The 11042-nt window shown below is 34.2% G+C and overlaps 1 pseudogene; it reads right to left on the bottom strand.

The window, feature by feature from the left end:
* Positions 1–1776: 1776 nt before the first annotated feature.
* Positions 1777–1873, bottom strand: LOC121226870 (uncharacterized; annotated as a pseudogene).
* Between the last annotated feature and the right edge of the window lie 9169 nt (positions 1874–11042).

The following is an 11042-nucleotide window of genomic DNA, read 5'->3' as shown; positions in this document are numbered from 1 at the left end:
CTGAAGTAATCGCACACGGGCGTGTCCTTGTCGAGCCCAAGTTGAGTCCAATTCGAAAAAGGCCACTTTGAGGGCTTATAGGCATTCCAAAGCCTATAAATACACCCGAGAAGAGGAGAAAAAAGGAGACGGAGAAGAGGGGGTGAGGAATTACTCCAAGGAAGCCTATTGATCCATCTAAGAAGCTGGATTCATCATCAAGACTGAAGATCTCTCCTCAATTTCCCTTCAGGAGTTTTGGGTTTTCTTTATTTTTTGTATTCTTTATTCTTCTGAGATGTTTTCTTATTTAGTTATGAACTAAAACCATTAAATACCTAAGGGGAATGAAACCTAAGATGAATCTTGTTATTATTTTCTGTATCGTATGATAAATATTTAACTTGTTCTTAATTATGTGTTCTTAATTCTTGTTTTGATATCTAGGATACTGATTCAAGACATGCTCTTATTCGGAGGAAGAATAGACACTGTCTAAGAGTACTTTTTTCATAATTAAGTGGAGTTGATTGCGCACCTAAAAATAGGGTGACAAGATTTTGCCGGATTAGAGTGAAATCTAATAAGGGGATCTATAGATCGTGTTAATGCAACCCTAGAGTGTTAATTAGAGAAAAGTCGCGGTTATTCAATATAGGGATTAGACGTTATTAGTCTTGAATAGGGATAATAACATAACTTAGGGATCTCTATGGAACAAGTTGAATGAATAAATCGTCCGGTTCGGAGCCAGAATAACAAGTAAAGTCTAGGTGGATTTTTCCTTAGGTATTGTCTCAAGTCAATTGATTTTCCCAAAAGCAATTTCCCAATTCTTTTCTCTATGCGTTCTTAGTTTAGATAATTAGTTAATTAAAATAAAAGCCCCTTTTATTCCTAGGCTAGGTAATAAAAGGACAGTCATGACTAGTACTTTTAGTTTCTTTGGGTTTGACAATCCAGTCTTCCTAAAACTATACTACTGTTCGATATGTACACTTTCCTACATAACGATAATAGTTAGTTTAAGAACTAGTAATTATAAATATTTAAAACCTATCACAAAACCTCGCGATCAAGTTTTTGGCACCGTTGCCTAGAAACTGAATTATTAGGAACACTCAATTTTTATTACTTTAGCCATTTATTTTTCTTGCAATTTAATTTAATGTAATTATTATTAATTAATTTACTTTTTCTTTCTCTTGACAGGTTTTTATAGTTCATGACTAGAAGAACCCATCAGGACCATTACTTTTTGACGAAGAAATCGATCGCACAGTTTGTAGAAACCAAAGAGAAATAAGGTGAAGCTTAAGATACACGAAGAACGAGCAAGAAGACGACACTCAACCCCAACCAAAGAGATGGCTAAAAACCAAGGCAATCAGCTACCTCCTGTAATTGCGGCTAATCAAAATCCTGCTCCACGTACTATGTATGACTATGCTAAACCTTCTCTAATAAGAACTGAGTCAAGTATAGTTAGATCTGCTATTGCTGTGAATAATTTTGAACTGAAACCTAACACAATTCAGATGATACAGTAGTTTGTTCAGTTTGATAGTTTGCAGGATGAGGATCCCAACGCTCACTTGGCAAATTTTCTAGAGTTTTACGACACTTTCAAAATTAATGGCATTTCTGATGATGCCATTCACCTTCAGTTATTCCCTTTTTCACTAAAAAACAAAGCTAAACAGTGGTTGGACTCGTTACCACGAGGGTCCATCACTACTTGGGAACAAATGACTGAAAAATTTCTACTAAAATATTTTCCACCGGCTAAAACAACTAAGTTACGTAATGATATCTCTTCTTTTTTGCAGATAGACTATTGCGATGCATGGGAGAGATACATGGATCTATTGCGAAGGTGCCCTCACCATGGATTACCTCTATGGCTGCAAGTTCAAACATTTTACAATGGTGTGAATCCCTCAACAAGACAAATGATTGACGTAGCTGCTGGAGGAACTATCAACAACAAAACACCTGAAGAGGCTTATGAATTCAATGAAGAAATGTCACTGAATAATTATCAGTGGCAAGTTATGAGGACTAAGCCAACAAAAATAGCCGGCGTTTATAACGTCGACTCAATTACTATGCTGTCAAATCAGGTAGAACTTCTCAATAAAAAGATTAATGGTTTACTTGGTTCTACGCAGGTACATCCAGTAATGAGGTGTGACTCAAGTGGAGGAGGTGTGCATACAGAATATCAATCCTTCAACCCTACAACTGAAGAGGAACAAGTCAACTATATGGGTAACAATAAGTCTCGAACTCAAAATAACCCACACAGTAATACTTATAATGTAGGTTGGAAGAACCACCCAAATTTCTCTTGGAGTGGTTAAGGGAATCAAAAGCCACAAAATCCTCAGGGTTTTCAAAAGCCACCTTATCAACAAGAAAAGAAACCAAACCTTGAGGAGATGCTCTCTAAATCCATCTCGGTGTCAGAAACCCATTTCCAAAATACCGAGACAGCACTTAAGAATCAACAAGCATTGATCCAAGGGCTCAAAACTCAGATAGGCCAGCTATCCAAACTAATCTCCGAATGACCACAAGGTAGCTTACCAAGTAATATTGAACCTAATCCAAGGGAACACCTCAACGCAATTAGTACTCAAGATAAGGAAGGATTCATTACGCCTAAGCCAAAATTGATGCAAGAAACTGTGGTGAGTAAAGGTAAAAGTGAGGTAAGTCATAACAAAACGGTGAATGAAGAATATAGACCTCGTGTCCCATACCTTAACGCAATAAGGAAAGACCGCTCAGATGAACAATTCAGTAAATTCCTCAAACTTTTGAAAAAATTATGTTTAGGTTGAGGGTTTGAAAAAAACAATACAGTGCGTATCTTCAAGACAGACTTCGTTTTTCTTGATTTATAATACCACATTTAAATTATTTAATCATCACATTATTCAATTCAGCCCAAAAACACATTATGGCAAAATTTACATTTTTGCCCCTAACGTTTCAACATTTTACAATTTAGTCCCTAGGCTCGTAAAATGAATTTCTTTCAGTTTTTTTACAACCCAAGCCTACCCGAATGTTGTTTGTACACATAACAGCCCACATTTTTTCATTTTTTACACTTTTCTACACATTTTATAGACTTTTACAAATAAGTCCCTATTTGACGTTTTTACCAAAAATCACTTTACAAAAGTCATTTAATAAACATCAAACATGCATTTTCTACCATCAAACATTAAAACACAAGCATATTCAACATGGTTAAAATTAAAAACTTTAACTTTCTTTCAAATTAGTCCTTGAAGTAGCTAAATCAAGTTACAACGATATCAAAAACGTAAAAATCTTTAAAAATGAGACAAGAACGGACTTACAATCGAGCTTGAAAGCTTGGCCAAACCCTGGCTATGTCTCCTCTTCTAATTTTTGGCTATGGGGATGAAATTGAAGAAGGTGACATATTTTATTTAGTTATTTTTGTCTTCATTTACCAAATTACTAAAATGCCCTTAATGCATAACCTTAAATTTTACCTAGCCATGTCCATTTTTGTCCATACCAAATATAATGCTCTAATTACCATTTAAGGACCTTCAATTTAAAATTTCATAACAATTTACTACCTTTAGCATATAGAACTCAAATTTTGCACCTATTGCAATTTAGTTCTTCTAGTCAAATTGGGCACTCAATCGATAAAATTTCTTAACGAAATTTTCACACAATTATTCTATCATGCTGTAGACCTTAAAGAAATAATAAAATAAATATTTCTACTTCAGATTTGTGGTCCCAAAACCACAATTCTGATTTGACCCAAAAATAGGCTGTTACAACTCTCCCCCTTTAGGGATTTTCGTCCCCGAAAATCTTACTAGAAAAGAGGTAAGGGTACTATTTTCTCATAGTTTCGTCGGGTTCCCACGTAGCCTATTTGACACTGTGTGGTTGCCACAAAACTTTCACTAGGGCTATACTTTTATTTCTCAACTATTTAACCTCTCGAGCTAACACTTTGATCGGTTCTTCACCGTATGTAATATCGGGTCAAATCTCAATCTCTGATGGTGAGATTACATGCGATGGATCTGATCGATATCGTCGTAATATTGACAGATGAAATATATTGTGGATCCTTTCTAACTCTGACGACAAAGCTAGTCGATATGCCACTGGCCCTATTCTTTCAATAATCTCATATGGCCCAATGAAATGTGGACTCAACTTGCCTTTGCGACCAAATCTAAGAATTTCTTCCACGGAGACACTTTCAGAAACACTTTATCACCAACTTGAAATTCAATATCCTTTAGTTTCAAATCCGCATACGATTTTTGTAGATCCAAAGCTGCTTTCAAACAATCACAAATTACTTTTACTTTATCTTCGGTTTCTTTGACCAAATCAACCCCATGAATCTATTTCTCACTAAGCTCAATTCGGTACAACAGAGTTCGGTACTTGCGACCATACAATGCTTCATACGGTGCCATCTTAGTACTCAATTGATAATTGTTGTTATAAGCAAATTCGAACAACGGTAGATATTTCTCCTAACTACCTTCGAATTCTAAAACACAATAGCAAAGGGTATCCTCGAGAATTTGAATTACTCTCTCAGATTGACCGTCGATTGGCGGATGCAACGCAGTACTAAAATTCAACTTCGTACCTAACGTTTCTTATAATTTCTTCTAAAATTGAGACATAAACCGTGGATCTCTATCCGAAATAATAGAAGTAGGCACCCTGTGCAATCTAACAATCTCAAGAATGTACAATTTAGCCAATTTATTAATTGAATAATCGGTACGTACAGGAATAAATTGAGCCGACAATCTATCAACAACAACCTATACAGTATCTTTCTTCGGAGTCAGAGGTAATGCCGTTACGAAATCCATCGTAACTCTATCCCATTTCTACTCAAGTACAGTCACGGGCTAAAGTAAACCCGAAGGCACTTGATGTTTGACTTTCACTTGTTGACAAATGAAACATCTCGTTACAAACTCTGAAATGTCTCGTTTCATGCCTGACCACCAGTAAAATTCCTTCAAATCATTTTACATCTTTGTACTCCCAGGATGAATAGATAAACAACCATTATGTGCCTCATGAAGAATTTTTTGAATTAGTTCAGTATCTCTCGGTACACAAATCCTACCTTGGAACCTTAAACAATCATCCGATCCAATCTGATATTCTGAGTCACTATTTGATTGGCATTGAACTCTTTTAGCTTGCAACTCATTATCACCTTTCTGAGCTTCACAAATTTGCTGAAGAAATATTGGTCTAGCTTTCAACTTGGCTAGAATCGATCCATCATCGAAAAAAGCAAGTCGTGTATTCATCACCTTCAAGGCAAACAAAGACTTTCTACTTAAAGCATCTGCAACTACGTTCACTTTCCCCGGGTGATAGTCGATCACTAACTCATAATCCTTCAATAGCTTGAGCCATCTTCGTTATCTCAAATTCAAATCTTTCTGAGTCATCAAATACTTTAAACTCTTGTGATCGGTAAAGATGTGACACTTCTTACCAAGTAAATGATGTCTCCAAATTTTTAATCTAAACATAATAGCAGCTAATTGCAAGTGTGTGTTGGATAATTCTTTTTTACGGTTTCAACTATCTCGAGGCATAAGCTATCACTTTACCCTCTTGCACCAACACACAACCAAGACCATTCAATGATGCGTCCCTAAAAATCACAAACTCTTTCCCTGACTCAGGTTGCACTAACATCGGTGCCTCAGTCAACAACACTTTCAACTGTTTAAAACTCCCTTGACATTTCTCAAACCACTTGAATTTCACATCCTTTCGTAACAATTTGGTCAAAGGTGTAGCAATCATCGAAAATCTCTTAACAAAACATCGATAATATCCAGCCAAACCCAAAAAGCTTCTAACCTCGGATGCATTCCTTGGGGGTTTCCAATCAACAACTACTAAAATATTACCCAGATCAACCCGTATACCTTCTACTAAAACAATGTGTCCCAAAAATCTAACTTTTCAGAGCTAAAACTCACTTTTCCTGAATTTAGCAAACAGTTTCTTATCTCTCAAAGTCCCAAAGCCTAATCAAGGTAACTTATCTCTGAAGTACTAATATCATGGCCTGAAGCAAAATCAACTGATATGCATGGCCTAAAGCCAAATTAGTTATTTTTGTCTTTATTTACCAAATTACTAAAATGCCCTTAATACATAACCTTTAAATTTTACCTAGACATGTCCATTTTAAAATATAATGGTTTAATTACCATTTAAGGACCTCTAATTTAAAATTTCATAACAATTTCTACCTTTAGCCTATAGAACTCAAAATTTGCACCTATTGTAATTTAGTCATTCTAGCCAAATTAGGCACTCAATCGATAAAATTTCTTAACGAAATTTTCACACAATTATTCTATCATGCTGTAGACCTTAAAGAAATAATAAAATAAATATTTCTACTTCAAATTTGTGGTATCGAAACCACTATTTTGATTTTACCCAAAAACGGGCAGTTATAGTTGTTCTTACTGACTTGTTAGTCTAGTGGAAGAATTGAAAGATCATGCTGGGGTACTGACTAGTTGATTGAACAAGAAAACTGAGATGGAAGTTGATTATGATTATTGAAGCAAGGTAATCACCCATGCCCAGATTTGATACATATTTGAGTATTTTATTTTTCGCGTTTTATTTATTTACTTTCTTATTATTTTTAGTATAGTTCGTCAAAACCCTTCTTTTAATTCTTTGTACTGCAATCCAGTTAAAGTACTAATTAGATTTGTATATGTTTAGATTAGAATTAATTTAGTACTCATCTCCCTTGGGTACGATCCTTGGAATACTGACCTACTTCGTTGTAACTATATTACAACATGACCCGTATACTTTCGGATACCGCTTTTCATATCTTTTGTGCAGGATTTCTACTCTGGACGTTGGTATGTATGGAGGCGGTCATTTATGTTAATAATTTCGGTAAAATATATATAATTAATATTTTGTATGAATCAAATTGAAATATTAATTTTATCTACGTTCTCTATTTATGTACGACAAGTTTGTACATATAGTGTGTTTAATATTTAACTACCAAATTAAATGAATTTAATTCATGTGACAACTAAATAAAATTCCTAATGTATTTGGATTCTTTTTGCTTCAACTATAGGGTGTGACACTGTAGGCTCTTCTAATGTTGGTAGTAATAGTAGAACGTTTCTAACATTACAAGCAATAAGTGACATCTAGCAAGGCATCACTGCTACCCAAGTTACAAGAAGTCGTGATTTGACATAACCTTTCTGTGATAATATTTTCATGTATTATATCCTTTTATCCTTAATATCTAGATTGGACACTTGTATATTTCAATATCATATTTCTTGATTTTTTAGTAGGCTACAATAAAAAAAAGTGTGATATCTCATATCAACTTATTCGAGCAAGGCCATGCATTTCTAGTATCACTCCATCAAAAGGCCTAATATATTTCTCCTATTATGTAAGATGGATAAATCCTATCTTGATCAACCATATCCACTACATGGATAGTGTTATATCCGACATCAGTCTTTATAGTACAACTTGTTATGATATACGTTTAATCATATAAAAAAATACGACTCATGATGTTGAGACAATGATCATCTCAAGTTTGAGGATCATATACATAGTTATCACTACGAGTAATAGTTGTGACTGTTACATGTTAATCCAAGAAACATACTCATGGCATGTCAATCCAGTATGTTGTTCTCTAAGACAAACACATGTATTTATTTTAACATCTCTATTTCAGTGGAAAGAATTTATCATCAATCAACTACACATTAGTTTCAATGCATTATCATTGTCCACACCCACAATAATATTTGACTCAACTACACATTAGTTTCAATACATTATCATTGTCCAAACCCACAATAATATTTGACTAAGGACTTTTTTAAGAATAATCATATTATTTATAGGATTTTATTATTAGCCAATTTATTTATGCACACATAAAAAGAAGCTAAAATAAAAATGACAATGCCTTATATTAACAAACAAGGTAAAATGAGTATATGATTACAATCATCTCATGATTGGTATTTGGGCATAATGTAACAAGGCCTTCTGTGATTGGTGGGCCGAGTAGACAAAGGTTGCCCTTTTCATCCAAGTTTGTACTTGTGATGAAGGTGATATCAAGATAGCTAAAAGAGGATATAATGATATCTCGAGCAATGTTGAAACCTGGGGTCTTCCTTGGGAGATGGGTATTATGATACCACTGAAGGGAATCCTTGGTTGTAACACCACTCACCCGTATTCAATGCCGGAATAGGGTTACGGAGTATTACCGAACTTATTACACAATTAAACATACATCTCTCATACATTTTTCTATTTCAAAAATAAATCATTCACAAACATCCATATCGTCGCTAATATGAGCCTACACGGCCCAAAAAATGCATTCGGGGTGGTTCAGGACTAAATCGATAACTCAGAGAACTTTTAGAAAACTTAGAAAATTTTTCAAAATATAGGGGACACACGCTCGTGTGGCCTGGCCGTGTGTCTTAAACAGCCAAAGACACGCCTGTGTCATAAGCTGTGTGGATGGAAACACGAAAGTATACAAACTTTTTCATGCCCTTTTTAACTCAAATCCATGCAAGTTCGGTCAAATTCTTGTCAAAAAATATATAATTATTATAAGATAAGTTAAATTATTAATATAATGAAATTTAACTAATTTTATAATTAATTTTGATTATTTTTGGTAGATTTGCACAAAGGGCAAAAAATAGCTTGGCAGACACTACTAGAAGCGCAAAATCGAGAAATAATTTTGAAGCATCAAGGTGAATTAATTTTCCAGCCTAAGATGCTCCAAATTATGTGTATTAAATCATAATATAATTAATTTTAATTTATACCCAATTTAACTTGGGTTGAATAAATTATTATTAATTAATTATGAAAAGTGGCCCAGTTGAGCTGAACCGAGAAAACTGAACCGACTGAGTACTGGGCAGCCCAAAACTGTCCCACATGCTGATCCAATCAGCTTGATTGGCTGATTAATTAGCTTTCAAAATCCCTTGAAGACTTTTTCAAATTGCAAACATACCCCTACACTATTTGTGCCTTTTTAGATTTGCCCCTACCTTGATATAGCAAGTTTGAATTCAAACTTGTCACATGTGTGGCCAGCCATGGAAGGGCTCTTCGGCTGCTGATTTTGGAAATTTTTAGCAGCCCTCTCAACCTTTAAACCCCCCTTGGCTGCTTATTTCAAACACACCTCAACTTTCTCATCTCTTCTCTTCTTTCTCAATTTTCTCTCTTCATTTCCCATCGATTCTTCTTTATCCTCTTGCCGATTTCACCTCTTCAAAAAGAGCCATTCATCCACCATTTGGAGTAGCATTAAAGTGTTCATAGCAGCCTCAGTTTGACAAAAAACAAGCGAAGAAGGAAGAGTGGAGCAAACCAGTCAAGCCACGGAGAAGCACCGAATTTGATTCTTGTTCTCTATCCTTTTAATTTTTGTTGTTGTTATGATGAACATGTCTATGAATATTTGTGATGTTGATATGTTTAATTTAACTAACATGGATTAAATTTAATCTGTGTTAGGTTGATTGCATTTCGTCTACTTAATTTATTAAAATTGTGTTTGTGTTGTTATAGGCCCCGGTAAGATGTTTGATTAAGTAAAACCATGACTAAGTTATTCTTGCATTACAATTGTGAGGTAACTAATGAATTAATTATTTAAACGCATTGAAATTGTAATTAATTGACACGATACTTATTTAGTGCATGTTTAATCATCTAAGCTTTAAATTAGCAACGGTATCTAGCGATACATTTACCTTACATAACTTGCAAGATTATTGTGATTAAACTGTTTCAAGGTAGAAATACATTGTTACCTTACGTAACCTTTTATGTGCTTATGAGATTGAATTAATTGTTTGAATTGGCATAGGGATATGTACAAGAGGTTATTTTAATTTCATAAGTATGTATGTGCATTAACACGTTTGCTTATTCAAATATGTTTAATCGATTGAATTGACATAGAGATATAGTCAAGAGATAAATGGATTTGGTAGGTAAGTATGTTCATAAGTTAGCAAATTACCAAGTTACCGTGAATATATTCGTAACAACATAAACATGAGTTTAATAATTCTAAGTTAAGAAATGTAATTAATCTAGCACAATTACATCAGCTTGATTAAAATCGTCTTTTGAAATCGTGCATTAGAACTTTATTTTCTCTTTATTTATTTTACTTAGTTAAAAATCCTTGCTTTTAATCACTTCCTCAGATCAAAATATTTTTTCCTCACCAAAGTGTTTTAAATTAATTTCATAAATAATTCTTTTCACAGTCCCTGTGGGTATGATAACTCGACACTTACTTGTCACTTTATTACTTGTTGTGATTGTGTACACTTGCACATTTCTGTCGTTCAAAGTTTTTGGTGCTGTTGTCGGGGATTGTTTTAAAAAGTCATTATTTTTGAATTTGTTAGTTTTGCGTTTTGGTTTATTTTTCTATTCAATTTTAACTTAAATTAATTTTTTATTATTATTTCAGGTGTTTATGAGTATTGACTAAATTATCGATTTACTCCCTGTTGATCTTGAGATAGAAAAAACTTTTCGACAGTGAAGAAGACAAGCAAGTCAGAGAAGGATTGAAGAGATGAAGTTCGAAAATCTAAATCAAAGAAACAGAGCAAACCCTGCTCAAAATCCTATCCTTGTTGCTAATGATAGGGATAAAGCTTTAAGACAGTATGCCATGCCAGTATTTCATGATCTTAATTTGGGTATTAGGAGACCCAAAATTGAGGCACAATAATTCGAGCTGAAGCCAATCATGTTCTAGATGCTTAGACTGTGGGTCAATTTAGTGGAATGCCTATAGAAGATTCTATTCCTCACTTAAGACTATTTATGGAGGTGAGCCATTCTTTCAAGTTAGCTAGAGTATCCAAAGATGCATTATGATTGAAGTTGTTCCCATATTCGCTAAG

Source organism: Gossypium hirsutum, unplaced genomic scaffold (genome assembly GCF_007990345.1).
Source record: "Gossypium hirsutum isolate 1008001.06 unplaced genomic scaffold, Gossypium_hirsutum_v2.1 scaffold_555, whole genome shotgun sequence".
NCBI classification, from domain to species: domain Eukaryota; kingdom Viridiplantae; phylum Streptophyta; class Magnoliopsida; order Malvales; family Malvaceae; genus Gossypium; species Gossypium hirsutum.
This window is presented reverse-complemented; position numbering and strand designations above follow the sequence as displayed.